Source organism: Aquarana catesbeiana, linkage group LG10, assembly GCF_042186555.1.
Source record: "Aquarana catesbeiana isolate 2022-GZ linkage group LG10, ASM4218655v1, whole genome shotgun sequence".
Classification (NCBI taxonomy): domain Eukaryota; kingdom Metazoa; phylum Chordata; class Amphibia; order Anura; family Ranidae; genus Aquarana; species Aquarana catesbeiana.
In genome coordinates this window covers 188,813,698-188,837,126 of record NC_133333.1, presented here as the reverse complement: position 1 = coordinate 188,837,126, position 23,429 = coordinate 188,813,698, and positions in this window count along the sequence as shown.

The following is a 23,429-nucleotide window of genomic DNA, read 5'->3' as shown; positions in this document are numbered from 1 at the left end:
CACACTCAGCCCTCTCATACCTGTACGCACTCAGCCCCCTCATACCTGTACACACTCACCCCCCTCATACCTGTACGCATTCAGCCCCTCATACCTGTACACACTCAGCCCCCTCATACCTGTACACATTCAGCCCTCTCATACCTGTACACACTCAGCCCCCTCATACCTGTACACACTCAGCCCCCTCGTACCTGTACACACTCAGCCCCCTCATACCTGTACACACTCAGCCCCCCTCATACCTGTACGCACTCAGCCCCCTCATACCTGTACGCACTCAGCCCCCCCTCATACCTGTACGCACTCAGCCCCCTCATACCTGTACGCACTCAACCCCCTCATACCTGTACGCACTCAGCCCCCTCATACCTGTACAAACTCAGCCCCCTCATACCTGTACACACTCAGCCCCTTCATACCTGTACGCACTCAGCCCCCTCATACCTGTACGCACTCAGCCCCCTCATACCTGTACGCACTCAGCCCCCTCATACCTGTACACACTCAGCCCCCCCTCATACCTGTACGCACTCAGCCCTCTCATACCTATACACACTCGGCTCCCCCTCATACCTGTACACACTCGGCCCCCTCATACCTGTACACACTCAGCCCTCTCATACCTGTACACACTCAGCCCCCTCATACCTGTACACACTCAGCCCTCTCATACCTGTACGCACTCAGCCCCCTCATACCTGTACACACTCAGCCCCCTCATGCCTGTACGCACTCAGCCCCCCTCATACCTGTACGCACTCAGCCCCCTCATACCTGTACACACTCAGCCCCCCCTCATACCTGTACGCACTCAGCCCTCTCATACCTGTACACACTCAGCCCCCTCATACCTGTACATACTCAGCCCCCTCATACCTGTACACACTCAGCCCTCTCATACCTGTACACACTCAGCCCCCTCATACCTGTACCCACTCAGCCCCCTCATACCTGTACACACTCAGCCCCCCTCATACCTGTATGCACTCAGCCCCCTCATACCTATACACACTCAGCCCCCTCATATCTGTACACACTCAGCCCCCTCATACCTGTACACACTCAGCCCCCTCATACCTGTACACACTCAGCCCTCTCATACCTGTACACACTCAGCCCCCTCATATCTGTACACACTCAGCCTTCTCATACCTGTACACACTCAGCCCCCTCATATCTGTACACACTCAGCCCCCTTTACACACTCAGCCCCCTCATACCTGTACACACTCAGCCCCCTCATACCTGTACACACTCAGCCCTCTCATACCTGTACACACTCAGCCCCCTCATACCTGTACACACTCAGCCCCCTCATACCTGTACACACTCAGCCCTCTCATACCTGTACACACTCAGCCCCCTCATACCTGTACGCACTCAGCCCCCCCTCTCCCCTCACATCTGTGCATACCAGTTACAGCAATGGTGTTCTTCATTTTGGGATACCATTTTTACATAAATAAATAAAAGTTGACCATTGTAAGAGCTCCTGACAGTGGCAAATGGTTTGTCTCAACCCACTAAATGCTACATCTTCAGGACAGCTTGGTCTGTTGAAAAACAATAGGCTCACTGGCAAGATCACCAGGTACAAATAAAAGAAATAAAGCCTCAAAAAGAAAACAAATGCATAAATCACATGTAAGATTTGGTAAGCTGCAATATTGTAAATGTTCATTTTTAGGTTCAATACTGCTTTAAACTGTTGACAAAGTGATTTTAAACTCTCAGGCAATACATCTCAACAACAACAACAAAAAAATGAAAAATTCATCCCTAAGTATTCTGAACACTCTTTCCATTGTTTAATTATTTTCTTCTTTGTCAAGCTGTGAAAGTCTTCATATGTCAGCTGCAAGTTCGTGATTGAAAATCAAATATACGGTCTCATATGAACTGACATTCATCTTTGTTTGACAGGGCCTTATGGTGGATCATTTGATTAAACTTGGCAATATGTGAAGAAAATACCTGTAAAGCAAGTTACCTATATTTTATTTGTTCTGGCGTTCAGCTTTTTTATGTTGTCCATATAATATAGACTTCCTTATTTCCATGCAGCTAATTTTGCAACCAGCTGTTAACCAGTTGCTCCCTGGAAAATTTACCACCCATCCTGACCAGGCCATTTTTTTGTGATATGGAACTGCGGTATTTTAACTGACCATTGCGCAATTATGCAATGCTGTACCCAAATGAAATTTATGTCATTTTTTTCCCACAAATAGAGCTTTCTTTTGGTGGCATTTGATCACCTGTGTGTTTTTTTTTTTTATTTGCGCTATAAACAATAACATTCTGACAATTTTGAAAAAAAAAAAAAAAAACAATATTGTTTACATTCTACTATAAAACATATCCAATAAAAAATCAAATTTCTTCATAAATTTAGGCCAAAATTTATTCTGCTACATATTATTGGTAAAAAAAATCCCAATAAGTGTACGTTGATTGCTTTGCACAAAAATTATAGCGTCTACAAACTATGGGATATACAGTATACTGGAATTTTTATTTTTTTATACTAGCAATGGAGTAAATCAGCGACTTATAGCACGACTGCGATGTTGCACACACATTTTATTTTATTTATTTATTATTTATTTATTTATTTCAGGTACTTATATAGCGCCGTCAATTTACGCAGCGCTTTACATATATATATATTATACATTCACATCAGTCCCTATACCCTCAAGGAGCTTACAATCTAAGGTCCCTAACTCACATTCATACATACCAGGGCCGATTTAGACCGGATCCAATTAACCTACCAGCATGTCTTTGGAGTGTGGGAGGAAACCGGAGTACCCGGAGGAAACCCACGCAGACACAGGGAGAACATGCAAACTCCAGGCAGGTAGTGTCGTGGTCGGAATTCGAACCAGCGACCCTTCTTACTGCTAGGCGAGAGTGCTACCCACTGCGCCACTGTGCCGCCCACACATAGTGCACATAAAGACTGGTTAGGCACACATTTAACCCTTTGATCGTCCAAGAAGATGTTTAAGCCAGTGTCATTAGTACAGTAACAGTGCATATTTTTAGCACTGATCACTGTATAATTGACACTTTGTGGGAACCAGTGACACTACTACAGTGATCAGTGCTAAAAATATGCACTGTCACTGTACTAATGACACAGGCTTAAACATCTTCTTGGACGATCAAAGGGTTAAATGTGTGCCTAACCAGTCTTTATGTGTACTATGCGTGATGTTTTTACTAAGGGATGTGGTGGATTTTCTTTCCTTGCTTTGCAGGGAAAGAAAATGCATCACATCCCTACTGACAGGACGGAGCTCTGCCTTGTTTACATAGGCAGAGTTTCGTCCTGTGTCTTTCCTCGACGATCAGCGGGTGCCAGCAGACATCCATTGACCTACATCCGCTGATCTCCAACTGCTGTGACTAAGTACAGCAGAAGAGGCGCACCAGAAGCATGCGCACACCCGTTAAACGAAAGTGCAGAATCACGTATATATATATATATATATATATATATATATATATATATACGTAATTCTGCACAGAACGGCCACCCTGTAGCAGTAAATCTGCTATGAGGCAGTTAGGCGGTTGGGAATCGGTTAAAGAAATGCCCTTCACTAAAAAAAATTGAGTAGTATCATGCCAGTCCTTGATTAGACCTAAAGTAAGTGACATAATTGCTTGGTTTAGACTGATTAAGTCCTCTTGTACTTAGTAACAGGCTACTTTATGAACCAATCAGGTTAAAACTTGAACTGGGAAAATACAGAAGAATGATCAATTTACTTTAAGTGGTTACTCTGGGAATGCAATAAATCAGGAAATGATTGAAGCAATTCCACGGACTTCGATAAATGAACCCACTTTATTAAGGTCTGAGGAAAAAAAAAAAAAAATATATATATATATATATATATATACACACACACAGTATATATATATATGTCTATACTGCTCAGGTTAAAAAACAGAGGTTGTTGTTGTATACATTTACAAATACATGTTAAAGCCACAAAACTGAGTACAGTACAAAACTACATGGGGCATGTATAAGCATTGTACAAACAGAGCAGAATCACTTAAAGGAAGCCCCTCCCTACCTAACTCATTGATGAAACAAATATATGTGGCATCACTGAGGTTATCATCCGTGGTGCAACATATATGCGCACCGATGTTTGTTCTGGAAGTGCAAGATGTGCTCAGTCTCCTGGCTCCCTTATGCATCTGTTTTGGAGATGTCCAAAATTATGTCTGTACTGGCAGGAAGTGTTAAGCCCCATACACACGATCGGACTTTCCGACAACAAAACCGTGGATTTTTGTCCGAAGGGTGTTGGCTCAAACTTGTCTTGCATACACTCGGTCACACAAATGTTGGCCAACAATTACGAACGTAGTGACGTACTAGACGTACTAGGTGGTTTTTCAGCTCTTTAGCACCACCCTTTTGGCTCCTTCTGCTAATTTCACATTAGTAGAAGTTTGGTGAGCGTTGATTCGCGCTTTTCTTTTCATGTTTTTCATTTAGCGCTTTTCAGTTAGTTTCTGAACGGCCGTTCGTCAACCAGACATGTTGCGGAATCGGAGGATAACGTGTTATTATTGGCCTTGGAGTTATTGCTTTGACATTTTTTTTTGGTTGAATAATGATTTAATTAGGTATATTTTCTATATTTTTAGATGCATAGAATGCACTTTTTGGTTAAGTTCTATTGGCAGAGCTTCTCAGGGTGTTTGAATGGGCATATCAGGAGGGGAAACTAACTGAATCAATGACAGAGGCCACAATAATAATGATACCTAAAGAAGGGAAAGACCCCCTGGAACCCGCATCATATAGACCCATCTCGTTACTGTGCTCAGACGCAAAAATCCTGGCTAAGATCCTCGCCACTAGGCTACAAAAAATAATTCATAAACTGGTTCACCCGGATCAAACTGGGTTCATCCCCCAGAGATCAACTAGCGAAAATATTAGGAGGTTTTTTCTAAACTTACAAATACCAACTGAAAACTCCGGTTCCAGAGCTGTTGTAATGCTAGATGTTATAAAGGCATTTGATAGCCTCGAATGGGGTTTTATTTGGTATATATTGAAGGCATATGGCTTCGGTCCCTCATTTCGTAAATGGGTAAAGATCCTATACAATGGACCTAAAGCAAAGATCAGAATTAATAATGTACTCTCTAATAAGTTTTGCCTGGAGAGAGGTACGAGACAGGGGTGTCCCTTGTCACCTCTGATCTTTGCTTTAGCAATGGAACCAGTGGCCGCTGCGGTAAGACAAAATAGAAATATGGAAGGCTTTAGGAGAAGGATGAGGGAAGAGAGGATCGCGTTATACGTGGACGATGTACTTATCTTCCTGGGAGATACGGAGGGATCACTCAGACAGGTGATGGGTGTATTCTCAGATTTTGGGGAGATCTCGGGTCTCTCCATAAACTGGGAGAAGTCGATTTTGTTACCAATAGACCCAATTAAACAAGGTCCCTTTTTGGAAGAAATCCCGCTAAAAATAGTGGAGAAAACAAAATATCTAGGCATCCATATAACAAAAGATTCGGAGGATTTCTTACACAATAACTTGGTCCCCCTGTTGGTGAAATTTAGGAAAAAGATCGATATATGGAAGAGACTCCCATTGTCGGTAGCTGGAAGGTGCAACCTGCTTAAAATGCTGTGGCTACCCCAGTTATTATACATTTTGCATAATTCACCAGTATGGATTTATGGTAAATGGTTTAAAAAAATAGACATGCTGTTTAGGGGGTTGATATGGAAGGGAGGACACTCCAGGATAAGTTTACAAACACTACAGCTAGCAGTGACTGAGGGAGGTATGGCGATTCCACCTCCCCGTAGCTACTTTCTGGCAGCTCAGTTGCAACATCTGAGAATGGGTCGCGGTCCTATGGGTAATAACAATACAGAAATAATGACTGAGGGTGCGCCCCATAGGTGGGTTTTGGAGGTTTTGGAAGCAAACTCGTTTGTATATAGAACCCCCATGGTTAAATTAATGTCAAAAGTATGGAACTTTATTAGAGGCATGAAGGGCATGGAGGGAGAAGGGAGGTGTAGCCCTCTTTGGGACAATAAGAACTATCAGGAACTGTCACAAATAGGTAAAATTAAGACCTGGGAATCAAAGGGGATAGTCAAACTGGAACAATTATATGATGGTAACATGTTAAAAACCTTTGCCGCCTTAAGGGAGGAATTTGGTATCCCGAGTCACTCATACTTTAACTATATACAGATTAGGCATGCTCTGCAGTCCCAATTTGGGGAGCAAGGCCCGAAATGGAGTCACTCTCCCATCTTCCAAAAAATAGAGAGTGAGGAGGGATCAAAGGGGTTAATAGCAGAGTTCTACCAACACATATGCCGACTCAGCAGGGAGGGACCAGATAAACTTAAGTGTAGAAGAGAGTGGGAGACGGACCTGGGGACAATATCGGATACTCAATGGAAAGAGATATTGGAGGGGAGTCACCAGGTCTTGGTCTCACCCGCCCAGAAATTTTCACATCTATTGCTCTTACATAGGGCATATTATACCCCGGAAAAATTGTTTAGGTATGGGAGAAGGACAGATGCCAAATGTCCAAGGTGTCAATATACAGGAGATTTGTTACATATGCTATGGAAATGCCCCAAGTTAGTTCGCTACTGGGTGGAAGTAGTTGAGTCCATAAACAAGGTCTTTAACTTAAGTCTTAATGTAGACCCGAAAATGTGTATTTTAGGGGTGGGGGGGGGAATCTAGGTAATAGGAGGGTGGAAATAAAGGCAGTGCGGAGATGCCTCTACCAGGCAAGAAAGGAAATAGCTAGGAGATGGCAAGCAGAGAAACCCCCTACAGTAGAGAACTGGTCTAAAACGGTGTGGGAAACAATAAGGAAAGAAAGGATAATTTATGTAAGGGGAGGGAATATTAAGGAATTTAAGGAAATGTGGAACCCTTGGTTTCTGAAGATGGACCACCCTAAGTAGAGAAGTTCGTTTAGAGAGAATAGGGGAAGATGTAGGTCTTACATATTGGTAGAAGGGTGTGTGTAGGGCAATTATGACAAAGAGTGGGCTGGATACTTGATTATAGATTAGGGCTAGAGGGAGTAAAAGGGGAGAAAATTTGAGAAAATACCCCTTATAGAGTGGATACACACATCGTATAGGAAAGAGGGTGATTTTTTATTATTATGACGATATATGTATACTGTATGTTGTGATGTATTTTGTATGAACACGAATAAAAAGCATTGAATTTTAAAAAAAAGTTCTATTGGCAGATAGCATGTCTATTTTTTTTTTAATGTACAATTGAAAAATAGTGTAGAATAATACTTGGCTATGTGTTTTACTTCAAATGACAGTTTGGGAGTAGGCAGTTACATTTTAAAAAATACAATATAAAATTGACAAGGGACACCAACATAGTTATATCTTTGATCTTATAAACCAGTGTTTCTCAACTCCAGTCCTCAAGGCGCCCCAACAGGTCATGTTTTCAGGATTTCCCTTAGATGAAACAGCTCTGATAATTACAAGGCAGTGAAATTGATCAAATCATCTGTGCAAAATAATGGTAAGCCTGAAAACATGACCTGTTGGGGTGCCTTGAGGACTGGAGTTGAGAAACCCTGTTATAAACTACGGGATAATGGTGTTGTGGTAACTTGCACAAATAAAAAAAAAAAAAAACATAATAATATTATTCTTGATATCACTAGAAAACAAAAGCCTTTGAAAATTAATTTGCAATAACTCCATCGGTATCACCAGCAAAGCAGCTTCATTATTATCCCATTAAAGAAGAAGAGAATTTGAGCTGCATTTTGAGATTTCATAATTTGCCACGTCACGAATGTTAATTCTCCATTACAGATGCTAGTTTACAACACCGACCGCTTCTGCTTCCAAGCATGCGTGTTTGTACTTTGGACTTTTGTCCGACGGACTTGTGTACACACGATCAGAAAGTCCGACAACAAACATTTGTTGGCGGAAAATTTGAGAACATGCTAGCCAACATTTGTTGGCGGAAAGTCCGACAACAAATGTCCGATGGAGCATACACACGGTCGGATTTACCGCCAACAAGCTCACATCCAACATTTCTCGTTGGAAAATCTGATCGTGTGTACACGGCATCAGACATGTTACATTCTGTATGTGACACTGTTTTCAGTCCAGATCTGGTTCTGTGCCACCTAGGGTATGTAAACTCCAACAACCAGGATCATGACCAGGTAGTGGCTTATTGCGAGATCACTCTTCATGGCTCGCAAGCTAATAGCCTCTCTTTGGGTTTCATCCTATCCTCCTACCCTTGAGGACTGGATTTGGGTAATGGATAAACATTTAATGCTTGAAAAATATACATATGCTCAACACAACGCCTCTCAAAAGTTTGAGAAAATATAGAAAAAATAGATAGATGCATTACATTCTAGTTCTAAAAAACAATCTGAAGGCGCTATCCTTTAGGCTCCATGCACCCTGAAGCTCATAAACGGCCATTTTTGGGAGTTTGGGCGTTTTTTTTAACAGCCCATAAACTCCCCTCTATGTTATCCTATTTGTCCATGCACACATGGACGTTTTTGGATGTTTATTAGCAATGGAGTTTATGGGCTGTTTTCTGAACGCCATTAAAATCGCGTTCAGGAGTCATTTTTCTGACCACAAAAAATGCCAAACACTCATAAGCGCTGATAAACGTCAATAAACGCTCACCAGCGTTTTTTAACATTTTTGATCTATTGAAAAAAAAATAAAATAAATACATTTACAAAAAAAAATGCTAACATTGAAAAACACTAAGAAACGCTAATAAACGCTATTGCGAAACATTAAAAAACGTTAAAAGTCTCACTGAAAAGCTACTGACATTTTTATAACAATATTTTAACATCCAGTGTGCATGGAGCCTTAAACAAAGAAACATTGTTAAACAATATATATATATGTTGTGAGGGAAGAAAAAAGTCCGGACAGCCGCACACCAGGAGAATATAATCCAACGAAATTTCTTTATTGTAAAATCAGGAACAAATCATGTACAAAGCACCATGGATAGAATGTAGAGATAATCAGCTAACGCGTTTTCATGCTCTGCGGAGCGCTTACTCATACAATATATATACTTGTGAATTATTGAAAAACAAAAAAAAGCAAAAAAAAAAACACTAAATACTACCAAAAAAAAATGAGCCCAGCTGCCCATTTTAAGTGAAAAACACTTCCAGCATAGCAAAAATCAAAAATAATATTTTCCATTTTTGCTATGTTCTAATATTAATTTACAATAAATGTTAGGTATGTTCTTAGCAGACTAGGATCACCTGTCACAGAGAATTCTTAGCATATCAGTTGCTCTGGAATATTTTTGAATATTTTTGAATATTTCTGAAAAACTAGATGGTAATAAATCAAATGTATTGATGCTGCCATTGCCTTGTAAGGCAAACTGATTTTTGTTTAAATTTTTTTCAACGTCTTTTACTGCTTTGGGCTTTGGTTCAGTAAATTTCTTGTAAACGCTGTCTCTTTACAGATAAGCATTCATTAAAGTGGTTGTATTGTCTGCTTGGAAATTTTTACCTACAGGTAAGCCTATAATAAGGCTTACCTGGGGGTAAAATGAACATCTCCTAAACCTGTACGGTTTGGGAGATATTTACCTTGCATGCAGCCGCTGATGTCAGTGGCGCATGCGCATTGAAGGTCCGGCGAAGGTCCGGCATATCATGCTGGAACTTGGCGGAATGGAGGGCTCCCGCGTGCATGCATGGGAGTGACATTATTGCCAATCCGGCCACTCACAGCACCAGAGCCACAAACTCGGAAGAAACACAGAGGGAACATGTTAGCTCCCTCAGCGGTGACCGGGCGGCCCTGTGGGAGCTTCATTCTTGGGTAAGTATTTCATAATGAGCTAGTATGCGGTGCATACTAGCTCTTTATGCCTTTGCCTTACAGGTTTTTTTTTTGGGGGGTATACAACTGCTTTAATATGCAGAGCAGAAATACTGTATGAAGATCAGAGCTTCATTCCTCCATTGCATGACTTCCTGATCAGCAATCCCTCAAGTGCAGCACATTACTAAAGTTGGATATACAGTGTACATGTAAAATCTTTTTTTCATTCAGCCAGTGAGTTGAACAAATAAAAATTGACAAATCCCTACATCAACACAACAATGTTCTCCACTGTTGTATTGTATTCTGACAGGGGCACTTCCCCTATCAGAATACATGCTTGTAGTCAGTGGCAGCGAGCGCTGATCAGACGCTGGTTTTCAAGCATGACCGTTCGACAGAAGCAGGTTGTTAGACCGGCTTTTGTTGAACTGACAGCGATACACACATACTTAAATTCCTGATGAAAAGGCTGAATTTTGGTAGAATTTTGGTGAAATTTTGGTATACTGGGCTTTAGTTATCTTCCCAAATGTTATCAGACTCTTATTTCATATGCTTCACCCACACGGAACACCTCCCTATCCTACATAGGATGCTCCTCACATAGGTCCCCAGGGTCATCCTAAACCAAGCCACAGGACTTGCAAGATGAAGGTAAGGAGTGGCCGTTTCTCTTTTTTTCCCAAATGTGTTCTCTGAATACCCCAGTGGTTCAGACCTGCAGAGGGCTCTCTCTCTCTTCAGTGCACAGGGCTACTTCATTCTTGTCAGGGGTGTCCTACTCCCATACCCCTGCTACACTAGGCCGCCTCACCCACAGCTGACATATAAAGGTACACAAACACCACCCACCACATCACCAAAGCAGCCGCTACAAGTCAAAGGGTGTTACCACCTACCAGCAAGCTTTTTTAGGTAAACTTTAAAAATGAAAGCTAGATGCTGAGTGGTTTCCATACACAACTGCTCCAGATTCTGTCTGCTCTAGTTTTAGTAAATTCCCTCATTGTATTATGTGTGCAAACAACAAATAACACATACCGCTCAACATTTCGAGCTGGGAATGAGGGACACCTACTAGCAAACATATGTAGGCATAGGACATGCCCCCTGCCATGCCCCTTAAAGGGGACATAGCCCCCAAAAAAGGTTAATAAAACCCACAAGTGCTATTTTAACACTACTATTCCTTTATATTGGCTTTTAAAATTAACAATTGCAGATGAAAGGTTTAGCACTAGGAAACACTTTTTGAAAGATAAAAAGTGCATTTTATATACAACTATATAGATCAGACCAAAATGAGGGACAAATGAGGAGGAGAAAGGGACAGAGGGACATTGCTCCAAATCAGGGACAGTCCCTCGAAATCAGGGACAGTTAGGAGCTATGAATAACATACAGATGTATGGCATTGAATCACATCATCCTCAAATTGATTTTATTTTTTTCAGTGGTGGTTCGTGGTAATGGCAAGAAATATACAGATAACATTTAAAAATACAGAATGTTTTTTTGTTCCAGTTTTTCTTGTATAATACAAAACATAGATACTGCTCATTACTGTTTACCAGCCCAATTTATTCTGCAAAAGAAATGCCCCTGGATTTATGAAGTCGTTGCAAACATATGTACAGTTTTATGTACACAAGTCAAAGTTGCAAAACTGGATTCAGGCATTAAGGTTTATATTATGTTTCGTCATGAAAGGGTTAAGGATACAGCAACACACCAGAAGTTCAGACATCACCATTACATTGCAGCTGGAGACTTCCAGTGTGTATCTGCACCAAATACAAAAAACAAACAATGGCAGCCACTTAAATCAGTCTTAACCTAGCAAAAAGGATACAGGTTCACGGCTGTGGGGTTGATTTACTAAAGGCAAATAGACTGTGCACTTTGCAAGTGCAGTGGCACAAGAGCTTTGTAAATGAGGGAAGCTCTGCTGACTTCCATCATCCAATCATGTGCAAGCAAATATACAGTATATATATTTTTTTTTTCCTTGCATGTAATTGGGTGCAAAGTGAAGCTTCACCTCATTTATAAGAGCAAATTCCCTTACAGAGTACAACTGCATTTGCAAAGTGCACAGTCTATTTTCCTTTAATAAATCCACCGCTGTTTGTGACAAAAGCCTCTATTTTTATCTGCCTAGTCGAGACAGTCAAGTTTTTTTTTTTTTTCTGACTAGCTTGAAGTATGAAACAGATGCAATTAGTGATTTGGATCCTTCACAGCATAAAATGTACTTGTTTAGTATAGGCAGAGGTAAAACAATCCAGACAGCAAGCAGCTGTTTGCTTTCTGGATTTTTTACCTCTAAATAGGATTATATGCTGTGAAGGATCCAAGTCACCGATTGCAGCTGTTTCAAATTTTCATTGCTGGCTTGTGGAGAACGTTGATCGATCACTGGACGATAGACTTTCCTGCTAAACTGAATTATTGGGGTAGTAGCACACTTTTACGTTTTGAGCTTGGAGGTATTCTGGGGACCTCCTGTTTGCTAGTCTCAAACTGGCTTCTGCCATTTAATTTTTTAAATACTGTATAAAAATTTAGATTAAATAATCTCAATACTTTTTAAAGAGGAAGTAAGCCCTGATGGGTTTTACTTCCTCTTTGTTTCCCTGCAAAGGTAAAGCATAATGGGCTACTATGCATCGCATAGTAGCCCATTATGTGTCACTTACCTGAAACCGAAGCCTGCGATGTCCCTGATTTCCTCACTGGCAGCGAGTGTCCATTCTTCACCCCTCTTCCTTCCGGGGCCGCAAACTCCGGCTCTATGACTGGCCGGAGTCACGTGATGTCACTCCTGCGCATGCTCGCTGGAGCCGTCAGTCACGGCATGACCTCAGCTTGAAACGGCACAGCGTGCCCTTTCAAGAGTGCGCACGTGCCGAATACATCGGCGCATGCACAGAAGAACTCATTGTACGGGGAAATAGTAAATATCTCCTAAACCATGTAGGTTTAGGAAATATTTCAAGCGCCTAAAGGTAAGCCTTAATCTAGGCTTACATGTAGGTGAAAGTGGTCTGTAAGGGTTTACAACCACTTTAAGGTTTACTGAGATTAAGCTGGATTTCATGAGAATAATTGAAAGATAATGTTATTTATTGAATGGACATATTAACCACTTGACCTCCGGAAGGTTTACCCCCCTTCATGACCAGGCCATTTTTTGCGATACGGCACTTCGTTATTTTAACTGGCAATTGCGCAGTCATGCGACACTGTACCCAAATCAATTTTTTGTCCTTTCTTTCCTACAAATAGAGCTTTATTTTGGTTATATTTGATTACCTTAGCGGTATTTATTTTTTGCACTGTAAACAAAAAAAGACTGACAATTTAAAAAAAAAAAACTCATTTTTTACTTTCTGCTATAAAAAATATCCAATAAAAACATGCAAAAAATTTAATTTCTTCATCAATTTAGGCCTATATGTATTTTGCTATATATTTTGGTTAAAAAAAAAAAAAATCCCAATAAGCATATAGTGATTGGTTTGCACACAAGTTATAACGTCTACAAACTATGAGATTTATTTATTTTTATTTTTTTACTAGTAATGGCAGTGATAAGCGACTTATAGCGGGACTGCAATATTGCAGCAAAAAAATCAAACACCAAGTGACACTTTTGACACTTTTTTGGGATCAGTGACACTAATACAGTGATCAATGCTAAAAATATGCACTATCACTGCACTAATGACACTGGCTGGGAAGGGGTTAAAATCAAAGGTGATCAGATGGTTAACTGTGTGCCTAGCTGTTTTTTCTTACCGTGGGGGGAGGTGCTTGTACTAGTGGAAAGCATGGATCCATGTCCCTGTTTTTCAAGAACACAGGATCTATGCCTTCTGTACTGACAGAACAGCGATCTGCCTTGGTTTACATAGGCAGCCCACCATTCTCGCTGTGTACCGAAGGATTGGTGGGTGCTGGCAGAAATAGGGTCCGCAGTACTCGCCAATCAGCTTCCGCTGTGTATAATCACAGTGGAAGCGGGCCGCCAACAGCGAATGCGTGCCCCAGACCTGAAGTGTCGGTTCACATACTAGGTACGTGATCCAGCGCAGCAGGGCCACTTTGCCATCATATATCTAAGTTATATGGTCGGCAAGTGGTTTAAAGTCTTTACAACATTGTCCCACTGATCAGCTCCCACTGTGTATAACAGGGACATGCGGTAAGGTCGGTGGCTGGTGAGGCACTGGCTAGTATCAGAGCCAGATACACACAGGTTACATACACCGCGATCGTTAGAGCGAGAGCAATAATTCTAACACTAGACCTCCTCTGTAACTCTAAACATGTAACCTATAAAGATTTTTAAAGCATCAGCTATGGAGATTTTTAGGTACTGAAGTTTGGCGCCATTCCACGAGTGTGCACAATTTTAAAACGTGACATGTTGGGTATCTATTTACTTGGCGTGACATCATCTTTCACATTATACAAAAAAAAAAATCAGGCTAACTTTAGAGTTTTTTTTTTTTTAATATTTATGAAACCGTTTTTTTTTTTCCAAAAGAAACACGATTGAAAAATTGCTGCGTAAATATCATGTAACATAAAAAGTTGCAACAACCACTATTTTATTCCCTAGGGTGTCTGCTAAAACAGTATTTATGTTTTGGAGTTTCTGAGTAATTTTCTAGCAAAAAAAATGATGATTTTTATAGGTAGGAGAGAAGTGTCTGGGTGGCAAGGGGTTAATTACCATAAGTAAGTAATATACAAATAATTATTATATATTGTTTTTAAGGTAATTTACTATATTTTCAAAAACTGTACCAGTCATTTCACAGTAAATAGATAAATAATAAATTATTATGTTTATATTTTAATCAAGTTAAATCATATATTATTATGCTATATGTTATAATAGTACTGTACCTTTTCAGCAGGCAACAGATTCTCATTCTCCCTCTTAACTGTGTGAGAAAAACATGGGATTGTGGGTAAATCTTATACCCGTAAACCCATGCTTTTTCCTTCTAGTTACGAGGTCTGGGCTGGAAGGCAGCATTTTTATTGGACGGCTTGTTCCAATGGTGCTTTACTATTGGTCCAAAGCTCCAAGCTGTCCATTAAGCTCAGTGCTTCTGACAAGAAGTGAGAGGCACTGGGAGATCATCCTCTCAGTCTGCTGCAAACAGCATGTGCATTCTGTATGTAGCTTCTGACAGGCTGCACAAGAAGGGGTAGGACTTCAGGTACCTATTACACATTTGTGGTCTCTATGCACAATCATTTTTCTTTTTATGTTCATGGCTCTGCCTCACCTGCCTCCCTGGTGTATAATCACAGTGGGAGCGGACTGCAGGCGGCAAGCCTGCGTACCCCAGACCCGGAAGTGTCGGATCATGTACTAGGTACGTGATCCGGTGCAGCCATGCCACTTTGCCACCGTATACCTAAGTTATATAATCAGCAAGCGGTTAAAAGTCTTTACAACATTGTATTGCTTGCTTATGTATGAGCACTGACAGCACAGTTTGTCTGGTGCTAACAGTCTGTAAAAACGGTGTATCAGAAGGCAAAGTATGTAGAAGAGAAATACATTATGGCCTTGTTGGCGCCAGTGTTAAATTTGTTGACGAAAATATTTGTCATAATTTTCATCAGCTGCATGTTAGCAGTGCTGAAAGCTAAACAAAAATAACATTCAAATGAATTAAACTGACAAAAACTATAACGAAAATCAATTCTGAATTTGGTCATCGTATTAAAACAGAACAAAAGTGTGAGGGAGGGCCTTTACCCACTTGAATTTCCACTTTCCTCAGCGCTCTGCCTGTCCGTTAAAGCCCCAGCCCCCTGACAAACTGCATTGGCCGGGAGACGCAGGATCCCTCTGTCTGCCTGCTGCCTGGGAGTTCTGGAACAATGCCCTGCAAACCACATGGTGAGCGTTTCCCCTCCCAGCAAGGTAGCAATGCTTAGCAGTGTGCAAAATAACAGCCTCCCCAGACCAGTTCTCTGCTCCGTGTACTCAATCACTCCCATTTAGTTCCACACTGGAAATTCTAGAGAAATGCTTAACCACTTCAGCCCCGGAAGATTTTACCCCCTTCCTGACCAGAGCACTTTTTGCGATTCGGCACTGCGTTGATTTAACTGACAATTGCGTGGTCATGCGACGTTGCACCCAAACAAAAATGACATACTTTTTTACCCACAAATAGAGCTTTCTTTTAGTGGTATTTGATCACCTCTGCGTTTTTTTGTTTTTTTTTGCACTATAAACAAAATAAAGAGCGACAATTTTGAAAAAAAAGCAATATTTTTTACTTTTTGCTATAATAAATATCCCCAAATAGGCGTATATTGATTAGTTTGCACAAAAGTTATCGCATCTACAAAATAGGGGATAGATTTATGGCATTTTTATTATTATTTTTTTTTATTAGTAATGGCGGCGATCTGCGATTTTTATCGTGACTGCGACATTATGGCGGACACATCGGACACTTTTGACACTATTTTGGGACCATTGTCATTTATACAGCGATCAGTGCTATAAAAATGCACTGATCACTGTGTAAATGACACTGGCAGGAAAAGAGGTTAAACACTAGGGGGCAATAAAGGGGTTAAGTGTGTCCTAGGGATTTGTTCTAACTGTGGGGGGGATGGGCTACCACTGACATGACAGTGATCACTGCTCCCGATGACAGAGAGTAGTAGATCCCTGTCATGTCACTAGGCAGAACAGGGAAATGCCTTGTTTACAAAGGCATCTCTCCATTCTACCGCTCTGTGACATGATCGCGGGACACCGGCAGGCATTGAGTCCGCGGGATCCGCGGGCATGGTCACGGAGTACGTGGTGGGTACACGCCCAGAATGCCACATCTTAAAGGGGATGTACAGGTACACCCATTTGCGCAGTCGTGCCATTGTGCTGACGTATATCGTCGTGCACTGGTCGGCAAGCGGTTAAATAATGCATTACAATTTAACTAAACCCATTCGATTTTAGTTACTAAAATGTAACAGAGATTTTAGTACACTAAAATATGACTAAAACGAAAACAATGCAGATGACTAAAATACAACTAAAGGCCTGGTTCACACCTATGCATTTTTTAGTGCATTTTCAGTTTTGCAGAAACACACTAGTCCATTTAACATGGTTTCCTATGGAAGTAGTTCACATCTGTGCATTTTATGGAAAGGGCCAGGGACTTTTTTCTGGTTTTTGGTTCCAGTGACTTCAATGGATCAAAAATGTGTATTGAAAATGGCAAAATACACCTGGAATATGCAAACTGCAACCTGCATAGGTGTGAATCAGGCCTTATGCCACGTACACACGGTCATACTTGCCAACGGGACAAGCTCCGTCGGCAATTCCGACGGAAAAATTTAGAGCATGTTCTCTATCTAAGGCCCCATTCACACTAGCGCGTTTTTTGATGCATTTTGCATTTTGCAGAAATGCACGGGAATTTTTTAACATGGGTTCCTATGGAACATGTTCACATCAATGCTTTTTTGTATCTCCGCGTTTTTGGAAAGGGTCGGGGACTTTTTCTCATGCAAAATGCAGCGTTTTGCATGTAATGGTTTTCAATGGACAAGCATCAAAAACGCAAGTGCACCTTTTTTGCAGCGTTTTTGATGCGTTTTTGGTGCGTTTTTGGTGCGTTTTTGCCGTTTTTTTTTTTTTTTTTTTTTTTTTTTTTTAATTTTTTTGTAAGACTGTAAAAAAAAATGAAATGAAAAAAAAAAAAAAAAACGCAAAACGCAAATCGCGGCAAAAACGCGGCAAAAACGCCGCTAAAACGCGGCAAAAACGCGGCTCAAAAACGCGGCAAGCATGAAAAAAAAACCTCCAAAAACGCTCAAAAGCAACATGCATAGGTGTGAATCGAGCCTTAGTCCGTCGGAAATGCCGACAGAAAAAGTCTGATGGGGCATACACACGGTCGGATTATCCGACCAAAAGCTCCCATCGGACTTTCTCTGTCGGAAATTCCGACCATGTGTACGCGACATAACTCAACATCTTAACGTGCAGGCAGCTGTGAGTGTTAGCTCCAGCAGGGAGCAGCACAATTGCATCTCAACGCACCACACTGAACACCTTTTTTCAGTTTTTGCTCTTTTTATTAACTTTGTTTGAAGTATTATATAGTGGAACGTCATTCATGTGATGCTGTGTGTTACACTACAGTGTGTTGATATGCTGTACCATTCAGTATAGTGTGGAAAAATGCAGACAATTGACTGAAAATTATATACACAGTCATTTATAAATGCAAAGCGATCAATTAAAAACCATCATGTAATGGGAATTACAACTGGTTCTCTGACACACATGTGAATATGCGACCAATTTATAACAATCAACAAAATTTAAACAAGCTGAGTTGAAATTGATTACGAGCTCAGCATACTGATTGAATGGAGGGTCTTTAAGCTGGCCATACACCATACAATTTTCCTGTTCAATTTTCTTTAGATTTACCTTCAACTATGTAGTACAAGGGCCTGCCTGATTGCATCCAAATTGAAAGTGTTTAGGTTTGACCTCCTATTATATGGTTTTGGTAAATCTAAAGGAAAGTTGAACAGGAAAATTGAATAGTGTATGGCCAGCCTAAGTTTTTCATTTTTCAATGGATTCATTCAGTTTAGTTGCATTGAATTGTAAACTGTATGATCATATTGATAGATACTGTATGTGGCCTCCATATTTTATTGGTGATCCAAGACTGGAAGTCTAGACTGTGGAATTCCAAGTAAAGCATGTGTCTCTAAGATGGAAGAATAAATACGAATAAATCCAATGCAATCTTCTCAAAAAAGCAAGTTAAATATCCCCATACAGATATTGCATTTATGTCCAGCCTGTATGTAGTTAAGGATTGATAAGCTTCTGTATTCACATCCCAGTGGAAGCACAGGTCTTCTGAGTTATTATACTTCAGCATAGTCTATTTGCATATCATTGCTCAGTGTACTGGAAAGGATCAGTCTGATTAAATTCACATAACAAATAGAGGAGTGAAGCAGCAGCCTGGTGACAATCACACAGATATGAGGGTTTCCATGGTTACGGGAGCATCATTTTATCCTCTGTGGATACTAGTCTATGTTGGAGTTTGACATAGAGAGCATTAGCGGGCCAACTAATGTATCAGCAAGGGCTTTTCAGTATTGTTTGCCAATGCTAAATCCCATCGTGATCTGCAGTCATTGCTGCATTGCTCAACTCTGCAATGCTATGCTGAATTGCTAAAATCCGAAATGTAATATCCTTATAGGATATTGCATTTTTTTAGATAGTGGAATGGTTTTAAATACTCATACATAATTTAGAAAACTGGCTGAATGCAACCTGGCTTGCTATAAAATGAAGACGCAGCGAGTGTGCTGCCCTCTCCGACCATTCCAGCCCACATGCCCTCAACTTAAGGAGGGTACCTTGCCATTGGGCCCCCCTGTCAAAGCTTTCCATGCAGCTGCATATAAACAAAGGCACAAGAGATGCTGACGGATGTCATTGACCAAATATGGTCACTTGTTAGGGCTGGAGACCATGCTGGACTGAGTCGATCAGTCACTGGTCGTAGGTGGGTGCTAACATGTAGGAAATGTTAGATAAACCAAGACCCTGAAAACATTTCTAGCAGATGAAAGTAATTTCATATTCATATACATACATTTTGGCTTGCAATTCAGCACTGCTTTCTGGTACAGATCCCACTGGGACTTGCTCAGAGGGGGTTATTTACTAAAGGAAAATACACTTTGCACTGAAAGTGCACTTTGAAGTGCAGTCGCTGTAGATCCGAGGGGGACATGCAAGGAAAATAAAAAACAGCATTTTAGCCTTGCATATGATTGGATGATAAAATCAGCAGATCTTCCACTCATTTCAGATCTACCCCTTAGATTTAGAGATTTGCCTTGCAAAGTGGATTTGCCTTTCGTAAATAACCCCCAATGTGTCTAATGATTATGTATACGTTTCTTTATTTTATATTATAACATTTTATCATTGTTTTACATGAATAATTATACTTATTTGTACAATATTATATATATATATATACACACACACAATGCCTTGAAAAAGTATTCATACCCCTTGAAATTTTCCACATTTTATTAGGATTTTATGTGATAGACCAACACAAAATGGCACATAATTGTGAAGTGGAAGGAAAATGATCAATGGTTTTCAAAATGTTTTACAAATAAAGATATAAATATGAGAAAAGTGTGCCGTGCATTTGTATTCAGCCCCCCTGAGACAATACTTTGTAGAACCGCCTTTTGCTGCAATTACAGCTGCAAGTCTTTTTGGGGATGTCACTACCAGCTTTGCACATCTAGAGAGGGACATTTTTGCCCATTTTTCTTTGCAAAGTAGCTCAAAACTTTGTCAGATTGGATGGAGAGCGTCTGTGAACAGCAGTTTTCAAGTCTCGCCACAGATTCTCAATTGGATTTAGGTCTGGACTTTGGCTGGGCTATTCTAAGGCATGAATATGCTTTGACCCAGGCCATTCCATTGTAGCTCTGGCTGTATGTTTAGAGTCATTGTCCTGCTGGAAGATGAACCTCTGCCCCAGTCTCTAGTCTTTTGCAGACACTAATGATGTGTACACACGGGCGGACTTTTCGATCAACGGGACGAATCTGTCGGACAGTCCGACCATGTGTGGGCTTCATCGGACCTGCAGCTGACTTTTTTGGTCAAAAATCAGATGGACTTTAGATTTGGAACAGGTTTCAAATCTTTCCGATGGACTCGAGTTTGGTCGAAAAATCCGCTCGTCTGTATGCTAGTCCGACGATAAGGGCAGCTATTGGCTACTGGCTATGAACTTCCTTATTTTAGTCCGGTCGTACGTCATCACATACAAATCCGTCTGACTTTGGTGTGATCATGTGTAGGCAAGTCCGTTCGTTCGAAAGTCAGTTGAAAGTCCGTCGGCAAGACCGTCGGACCTTTGATGCCGAAAAGTCCGCCCGCGTGTACATGGCATAACAGATTTTCTTCTAAGATTGCCCTGTATTTGGCTCCATCCATCTTCCCATGAACTCTGACAGCTTCCCTGTCCCTGCTGAAGAAAATCATCCCCACAACATGATGCCTTGATGACCATGTTCCAAGGTGGGGAGGGTGTGTTTAGAGTGATGTACAGTGTTAGTTTTCCACCACACATAGCATTTTGCTTTTAGGCCAAAAAGTTCAATTTGGTCTCATCTGACCAGAGCACTTTCTTCCACATGTTTTGCTGTGTCCCCCACATGGCTTCTCGCAAACTGCAAATGGGACTTCTTATGGCTTTCTTTTCGCCACCCATAAAGGCCAGATTTGTGGAGTGCATGGCTAATAGTTGTCCTATGGACAGATTCTCCCACCTGAGCTGTGGATCTCTGCAGCTCCTCCAGAGTTGCCATGGGCCTCTTGGCTGCTTCTCTGATTAATGCTCTCCTTGCCCGGCCTGTCAGCTTAGGTGGACGGCCATGTCTTGGTAGGTTTGCAGTTGTGCCATACCCTTTCCATTTGATGATGGATTGAACAGTGCTCTGGGAGATGCTCAAAGCTTGGGACATTTTTTATAACCTAACCCTGCTTTAAACTTCTGGACAACTTTATCCCTGACCTGTCTGGTGTGTTCCTTGGCCTTCATGATGCTGTTTGTTCACTAAGGTTCTCTAACAAATCTCTGAGGGCTTCACGAAACAGCTGTATTTATACTGAGATTAAACTACACAACTAACTAGGTGACTTCTGAAGGTAATTGGTTCCACTAGATTTTAGTTAGGGGTATTCGAGTAAAGGGGGCTGAATACAAATGCACGCCACACTTTTCACATATTTATTTGTAAAACATTTTGAAAACCATGAATGATTTTCCTTCCACTTCACAATTATGTGGCACTTTGTGTTTGTCTATCACATAAAATCCCAATAAATTACATTTACGTCTTTGGTTGTAGCATGATGAAGTGTGGAAAATTTCAAGGAGTATGAATACTTTTTCAAGGCACTGTGTGTATATATATATATATATATATATATATATATATATATACATTTTTCATACAAGTTATATCTATGATGTTTTTAGCTGCTGTCACTTTAGTATTTTTATATATTTCTATTTCTAAATATTAATTTTGTCTATACCTCTGTGTTTGTCTAATAGCCCTGAAGAAGAGGAAGTCCCTGTTCCCCCGAAGCGTGTTGGCTTGGTGTACTTATTGCTATTCTCAATAAATGTCTTCTAACACACCATCCAACTTGCATCTGGTTGGACACCAGGCACTCCTCTATCTACTTACCTTTCCAAATATGGTTACGATCATCTCCCAAATCTTTTGTTCATGTCATTCATGGAAGAGTGCATCAGCAGCAGATTGTCTCAGCAGGTCAGCATGTTTTGCATCAGTGGTGGACATCATTGCTGGACATCATTCATTGTACTTGACATGGATCTACATCCATGTTAATTAAAGGAATTTGTCACAATGTTTTTTTCTTTATTTTTTTACTTTTTTTGTGAATGAGGAAGTAGGGGTACCATGTACCCCTTCCTCGCACAAATGGGGTGAAAGGTTCCATATTTTTATTTAGTCTTCCCCTGCAGACCCCACACCAGGCCAGTGATTTGGTAAAGTGACCCTTGTCCACATAAACATGAGGACAAGGTGCTTTGTTAATGGGGGGTTAGAAGACCCTGACTCTCCATGTTAAGAGTGTTGGCCTGGTGAGGTTTAGGAAGGGGCATGCTTATTGCTCCCCTTTCCTGGCCATCCAGGCTGCATGCTCAGGAAAGTATGTAGCATAAATTTTGGGTGAACTCCACGATTCACTTTTTATTTTATTTTTTGCATGGGGCACTCTCTTAAAATTTATTATGGGTGGGTGGCATCCCATGCCATTTTTACTTTTTTGCGTAGGTTACTCCTTAACCTCTTTCCACAGACCATACATATATATGCGGCCTCTCTGTGGGCGGATGGGCTTTAACGCCGAGGGGCCACATATATTCATCCCAAATGTAAACTGTGCTCCCAATACAGTTACCAGTGGGTACCGGAAATCCCCCTATGCTTACTTGCTATTGGGAGCTTTCTGATAATGTGACCACTGTGACAGCCCACCTTCTTCTCCTAGTATTCAAAACCTCTTAAAGGGCCAGTAGGCGGTGACAGGAAGGGGTTAATATCCATACCAGGCTCACATCAAGGCTAAGAATGTGGTATTGATTTTTAAGGGTGAAACACAAGCCTTTTTTTTCGTGGGGATCCCACTTACATACATATCAGGCCCTCACCCAGAAAAAGGGTCTGGTATATATGATAAAGCATAGCTCCACCCAAAAGGGGAAGCTCCACTTGTTTGCTTCCTCCCCCCCTCCGATACCACATTTTGCACTTTTCGGGGGGAGCAGATACCTGTCAAAACCAGGTACTCGCTCCCACTTCCGGGTAAGATCACTGTATT